Here is an 8,372-nt window from a genome sequence, read left to right on the forward strand (position 1 = left end):
CACTCTCTGACACTCTAAGCAACTCTCTCTCACTCTCTGACACTCTCAATCAATCCCTATCACTCTCTGACACTCTCTGACACTCTCAGGAACTCACTCTCACTCTCTGACACTCTCAGACACTCTCTATCACTCTCTGACACTCTCTATCACTCTCTTTCACTCTCAGACTCTCTCAGACACTCTCTATCACTTTCTGACGCTCTCACACACTCTCTATCACTCTCTATCACACTCTGACACTCTCTATCACTCTGACACTCTCTATCACTCTCTGACACTCTCTGTCTCTCTCTGACACTCTCAGACACTCTCTATCACTTTCTGACACTCTCAGACACTCTCTATCACTCTCTGACATTCACTCTCACTCTCAGACTCTCTCTGTCACTCTCAGACACTCTCAGACTCTCTCTATCAATCTCTGACACTCTCTATCAATCTCCGAGACTCTCTGACACTCTCTATCACACTCTGACACTCTCTTTCACTCTCTGTCATCTCAGACACTCTCTATCACTATCTATCACTCTCTGACACTCTCTGACACTCTCTAACACTCTCGGCCACTCTCTATCACTCTCTGACACTCTCAGAAACTCTCTATCACTTTCTGACACTCTCAGACACTCTCTATCACTCTCTGAAACTCTCTGACACACTCTATCATTCTCTATCACACTCTGACACACTCTGACACTCTCTATCACTCTCTGTCACTCTCTGACACTCTCTATCACTCTCTGACACTCTCTGACACTCTCTAGCACTCTCTGACATTCACTCTCACTCTCAGACACTCTCTGTCACTGTCAGACACTCTCAGACTCTCTCTATCACTCTCTGAAACTCTATATCACTCTCTGACACACTCTATCACTCTCTGACACTCTCTGACACACTCTGACAATCACTGATACCCTCAGACACTCTCTGTCACTCTCGATCACTCTCTGACACTCTCTGACTCTCTCATAAACTCTCTATCACTCTCTGACACTCTCTATCACTCTCTGACACTCTCAGACACTCTCTCTCACTCTCAGACACTCTCTATCACTCTCTGACGCTCTCAGACACTCTCTATCACTCTCTGACACTCTCTGACACTCTCTATGATTCTCTGACACTCTCTATCTCTCTCTGACACTCTCTGACACTCTCTATCACTCTCCATCACTCTCTGAAACGCTCGGACACACTCTGACGCTCTCTAAAGCTCTGATACACTCTCTATCACTCTCTATCACGCTCTGACACACTCAGAAATTCTCTATCAGTCTCTGACACTATCTGACACTCTCAGATACTCTTATCACTCTCTGACACTCTCTGACACTCTCAGACACTCTCAGACACTCTCTATCACTCTCTGACACTCTGACACACTCTGACACTCTCTGACAGTCTCAGACACGCTCTATCGCTCTCTATCACTCTCTGACACACTTTGACAATCTCAGTCACTCTCAGACACTCTCTATCACTCTCTATCACTCTCTGACACACTCTGACACTCTCTGACACTCTCAGACACACTCAATCACTCTCTATCACTCTCTGACACTCTCTGACACTCTTTCTCACTCTATGACACTCTATGACACGCTCTATCACACTCTATCACTCTCAATCACTCTCTGACACACTCTGAAACTCTCAGACACTCTCTATCACTCTCTATCACTCTCTGACACACATTGACAGCCTCTGACACTCTCAGACTCTCTCAGACCTTCTCAGACACTCTCTGTCACTCTCTGACACTCTCTGACACTCTCTATCACTCTCTGACACTCTCTGACACTCTCAGACACACTCAATCACTCTCTATCACTCTCTGACACTCTCTGACACTCTTTCTCACTCTATGACACTCTATGACACGCTCTATCACTCTCTATCACTCTCAATCACTCTCTGACACACTCTGAAACTCTCAGACACTCTCTATCACTCTCTATCACTCTCTGACACACATTGACAGCCTCTGACACTCTCAGACTCTCTCAGACCTTCTCAGACACTCTCTGTCACTCTCTGACACTCTCTGACACTCTCTATCACTCTCTGACACTCTCTGGCACTCTCAGACACTCTCTATCACTCTCTGGCAATCTCAGACTCTCCCTATCAGTATCTGACACTCTCTATCACTCTCCGACACTCTCTGTCACTCTCTGTCACACTCTGACACTCTCACTCTCTGACACTCTCTGACACTCTCTGACACACTCTGACACTATCTGACAATCTCTATCACTCTCCGCCACTCTCTGATACTCTCTGTCACACTCTGACACTCTCTTTCACTCTCTGACACTCTCAGACACTCTCTGACGCACTCTGACACTCTCTGACACTCTCTATCACTCGCGATCACTCTCTGACGCTCTCTATCGTTCTCTATCAATCTCTGATAATCTCTATCACTCTCTGAAAATCTCTATCACTCTCTGACACTCTCTATCACTCACTGACAATCTCTGACACTCTCTATCACTCTCTATCACACTCTATCACTCTCTGACACTCTCTGACACACTCTGACACTCTCTGACACTCTCAGACACTCTCTATTATTCTTTATCACTCGCTGACACTCTCTGACACTCTCTGACACTCTCAGACACTCTCAGACACTCTCTGACACTCTCATACACTCTCTATCACACTCTATCACACTCTATCACCCTCTGACACTCTCTGACATTCTCTATCACTCGATGACACACTCTGACACTTTCTATCACTCTCCATCACTCTCTGAAACTCTCAGACACTCTCTGACACTCTCTGACACTCTCTGACACTCTCTATCACTCTCTATCAATCTCTGACACACTCTGACAGACTCTGAGACTCTCAGACACTCTCTGTCACTCTCTATCTTTCTCTGACACTCTCTGACACTCTCGATCACTCTGTGACACTCTCTGAAGTTCTCTATCACTCTCGATCACTCTATGACACTCTCTGACACTCTCTATCACTTTATGACAATCTCTGACACTCGCTATCACTCTCTGTAGCACTCTGACACTCTCTGTCACTCTCTGTCACTCTCTGACACACTCTGACAGTCCCTGACACTCTCAGACACTCTCTATCACTCTCTGACACTCTCTATCATTCTCTGACACTCTCTATCTCTCTCTGACACTCTCTGACAATCTCTATCACTCTCCATCACTCTCTGAAACGCTCAGACACACTCTGACGCTCTCTAAAGCTCTCAGACACTCTCTATCACTCGCTATCACGCTCTGACACACTCAGAAATTCTCTATCACTCTCTGACACTATCTGACACTCTCAGATACTCTTATCACTCTCTGACACTCTCTGACACTCTCAGACACTCTCAGACACTCTCTATCACTCTCTGACACTCGGACACGCTCTGACACTCTCTGACAGTCTCAGACACTCTCTGTCGCTCTCTATCACACTCTGACAATCTCAGTCACTCTCCGACACTCTCAGACACTCTCTATCACTCTCAGACACTCTCTATCACTCTCTATCACTCTCTGACACTCTCTGACACTCTCTGACACTCTCAGACACACTCAATCACTCTCTATCACTCTCTGACACTCTCTGACACTCTCTATCACTCTATGACACTCTCAGACACTCTCTATCACTCTCTATCACTCTCTATCATTCTCTGACACTCTCTGACACTCTCAGACACACTCAATCACTCTCTATCAATCTCTGACACTCTCTGACACTCTCTCACACACTCTGACACTATCTGACACTCTCGATCACTCTCCGCCACTCTCTGACACTCTCTGTCACACTCTGACACTCTCTTTCAATCTCTGACACTCTCAGACACTCTCTGACACACTCTGACACTCTCTGACACTCTCTATCACTCGCGATCACTCTCTGACGCTCTCTATCATTCTCTATCAATCTCTGATAATCTCTATCACTCTCTCAAAATCTCAATCACTCTCTGACACTCTCTATCACTCACTGACACTCTCTGACACTCTCTGACACTCTCAGACACACTCAATCACTCTCTATCACTCTCTGACACTCTCTGACACTCTTTCTCACTCTATGACACTCTCTGACACTCTCTATCACTCTCTATCACTCTCAATCACTCTCTGACACACTCTGAAACTCTCAGACACTCTCTATCACTCTCAATCACTCTCTGACACACATTGGCAGCCTCTGACACTCTCAGACTCTCTCAGACACTCTCAGACACTCTGTATCACTCTCTGACACTCTCTGACACTCTCTATCACTCTCTGACACTCTCTGGCATGCTCAGGCACTCTCTATCACTCTCTGGCAATCTCAGACTCTCCCTATCAGTCTCTGACACTCTCTATCACTCTCCGACACTCTCTGTCACTCTCTGTCACACTCTGACACTCTCACTCTCTGACACTCTCTGTCACACTCTGACACTCTCACTCTCTGACACTCTCAGACACTCTCTATCACTCTCTGACACTCTCTGACACTCTCTGACACACTCTGACACTATCTGACACTCTCTATCACTCTCCGCCACTCTCTGACACTCTCTGTCACACTCTGACACTCTCTTTCACTCTCTGACACTCTCAGACACTCTCTGACACACTCTGACACTCTCTGACACTCTCTATCACTCGCGATCACTCTCTGACGCTCTCTATCATTCTCTATCAATATCTGATAATCTCTATCATTCTCTGAAAATCTCTATCAGTCTCTGACACTCTCTATCACCCACTGACAATCTCTGACACTCTCTATCACTCTCTCTGACACTCTCTGACACTCTCTGACACTCTCTATTACTCTTTATCACTCTCTGACACTCTCTGACACTCTCTGACACTCTCTGACAGTCTCAGACACTCTCAGACACTCTCTGACACTCTCATACACTCTCTATCACACTCTATCACACTCTATCACTCTCTGACACTCTCTGACATTCTCTATCACTCGATGACACACTCTGACACTTTCTATCACTCTCCATCACTCTCTGAAACTCTCAGACACTCTCTGACACTCTCTGACACACTCTGACACTCTCTATCACTCTCTATCAATCTCTGACACACTCGGACAGACTCTGAGACTCTCAGACACTCTCTATGACTCTCTATCTTTCTCTGACACTCTCTGACACTCTCTATCACTCTGTGAAACTCTCTGAAATTCTCTATCACTCTCTACCACTCTATGACACTCTCTGACACTCTCTATCACTTTATGACAATCTCTGACACTCTCTATCACTCTCTGAGGCACTCTGACACTATCTGACACTCTCTATCACTCTCCGCCACTCTCTGACACTCTCTGTCACACTCTGACACTCTCTTTCACTCTCTGACACTCTCAGACACTCTCTGACACATTCTGACACTCTCTGACACTCTCTATCACTCGCGATCACTCTCTGACGCTCTCTATCATTCTCTATCAATCTCTGATAATCTCTATCACTCTCTGATAATCTCTATCAGTCTCTGACACTCTCTATCACTCACTGACAATCTCTGACACTCTCTATCACTCATTCTGACACTCTCTGACACTCTCTGACACTCTCTGACACTCTCTATTACTCTTTATCACTCTCTGACACTCTCTGACACTCTCTGACACTCTCTGACAGTCTCAGACACTCTCAGACACTCTCTGATACTCTCATACACTCTCTATCACACTCTATCACTCTCTGACATTCTCTACCACTCGATGACACACTCTGACACTTTCTATCACTCTCCATCATTCTCTGAAACTCTCAGACACTCTCTGACACTCTCTGACACACTCTGACACTCTCTATCACTCTCTATCAATCTCTGACACACTCGGACAGACTCTGAGACTCTCAGACACTCTCTATGACTCTCTATCTTTCTCTGACACTCTCTGACACTCTCTATCACTCTGTGAAACTCTCTGAAATTCTCTATCACTCTCTACCACTCTATGACACTCTCTGACACTCTCTATCACTTTATGACAATCTCTGACACTCTCTATCACTCTCTGAGGCACTCTGACACTCTCTGTCACTGTCTATCACTCTCTGACACACTCTGACAGTCCCTGACACTCTGAGACACTCTCTATCATTCTCTGAAACGCTCAGACACACTCTGACGCTCTCTAAAGATCTCAGACACTCTCTATCACTCTCTATCACGCTCTGACGCACTCAGACTCTCCCTATCAGTCTCTGACACTCTCGATCACTCTCCGCCACTCTCTGACACTCTCAGACACACTCAATCACTCTCTATCACTCTCTGACACTCTCTGACACTCTCTATCACTCGATGACACTCTCAGACACTCTCTATCACTCTCAGACACTCTCTATCACTCTCTATCACTCTCTGACACTCTCTGACACTCTCAGACACACTCAATCACTCTCTATCACTCTCTGACACTCTCTGACACTCTCTCACACACTCTGACACTATCTGACACTCTCGATCACTCTCCGCCACTCTCTGACACTCTCTGTCACACTCTGACACTCTCTTTCACTCTCTGACACTCTCAGACACTCTCTGACACACTCTGACACTCTCTGACACTCTCTATCACTCGCGATCACTCTCTGACGCTCTCTATCATTCTCTATCAATCTCTGATAATCTCTATCACTCTCTGAACATCTCTATCACTCTCTGACACTCTCTCACACACTCTGACACTATCTGACACTCTCGATCACTCTCCGCCACTCTCTGACACTCTCTGTCACACTCTGACACTCTCTTTCACTCTCTGACACTCTCAGACACTCTCTGACACTCTCTGACACTCTCAGACACACTCAATCACTCTCTATCACTCTCTGACACTCTCTGACACTCTTTCTCACTCTATGACACTCTCTGACACTCTCTATCACTCTCTATCACTCTCAATCACTCTCTGACACACTCTGAAACTCTCAGACACTCTCTATCACTCTCTGACACACATTGGCAGCCTCTGACACTCTCAGACTCTCTCAGACTCTCTCAGACCCTCTCAGACACTCTCTATCACTCTCTGACACTCTCTGACACTCTCTATCACTCTCTGACACTCTCTGGCACTCTCAGGCACTCTCTATCACTCTCTGGCAATCTCAGACTCTCCCTATCAGTCTCTGACACTCTCTATCACTCTCCGACACTCTCTGTCACTCTCTGTCACACTCTGACACTCTCACTCTCTGACACTCTCAGACACTCTCTATCACTCTCTGACACTCTCTGACACTCTCTGACACACTCTGACACTATCTGACACTCTCAGACATTCTCTGACACACTCTGACACTCTCTGACACTCTCTATCACTCGCGATCACTCTCTGACGCTCTCTATCATTCTCTATCAATCTCTGATTATCTCTATCACTCTCTGAAAATCTCTATCAGTCTCTGACACTCTCTATCACTCACTGACAATCTCTGACACTCTCTATCACTCTCTCTGACACTCTCTGACACACTCTGACACTCTCTGACACTCTCTGACACTCTCTGACACCCTCAGACCCTCTCAGACCCTCTCAGACACTCTCTATCACTCTCTGACACTCTCAGACACACTCAATCACTCTCTATCACTCTCTGACACTCTCTGACACTCTTTCTCACTCTATGACACTCTCTGACACTCTCTATCACTCTCTATCACTCTCAATCACTCTCTGACACACTCTGAAACTCTCAGACACTCTCTATCACTCTCTATCACTCTCTGACACACATTGGCAGCCTCTGACACTCTCAGACTCTCTCAGACTCTCTCAGACCCTCTCAGACACTCTCTATCACTCTCTGACACTCTCTGGCACTCTCAGGCACTCTCTATCACTCTCTGGCAATCTCAGACTCTCCCTATCAGTCTCTGACACTCTCTATCACTCTCCGACACTCTCTGTCACTCTCTGTCACACTCTGACACTCTCACTCTCTGACACTCTCAGACACTCTCTATCACTCTCTGACACTCTCTGACACACTCTGACACTATCTGACACTCTCAGACACTCTCAGACACTCTCAGACACTCTCTGACACACTCTGACACTCTCTGACACTCTCTATCACTCGCGATCACTCTCTGACGCTCTCTATCATTCTCTATCAATCTCTGATAATCTCTATCACTCTCTGAAAATCTCTATCAGTCTCTGACACTCTCTATCACTCACTGACAATCTCTGACACTCTCTATCACTCTCTCTGACACTCTCTGACACACTCTGACACTCTCTGACACTCTCTGACACTCTCAGACCCTCTCAGACCCTCTCAGACACTCTCTATCACTCTCTGCCACTCTCTGACACTCTCTATCACTCTCTGACAC

The sequence above is a fragment of the Heterodontus francisci genome, unplaced genomic scaffold (assembly GCF_036365525.1).
Source record: "Heterodontus francisci isolate sHetFra1 unplaced genomic scaffold, sHetFra1.hap1 HAP1_SCAFFOLD_162, whole genome shotgun sequence".
In the NCBI taxonomy this organism is placed as follows: Eukaryota; Metazoa; Chordata; class Chondrichthyes; order Heterodontiformes; family Heterodontidae; genus Heterodontus; species Heterodontus francisci.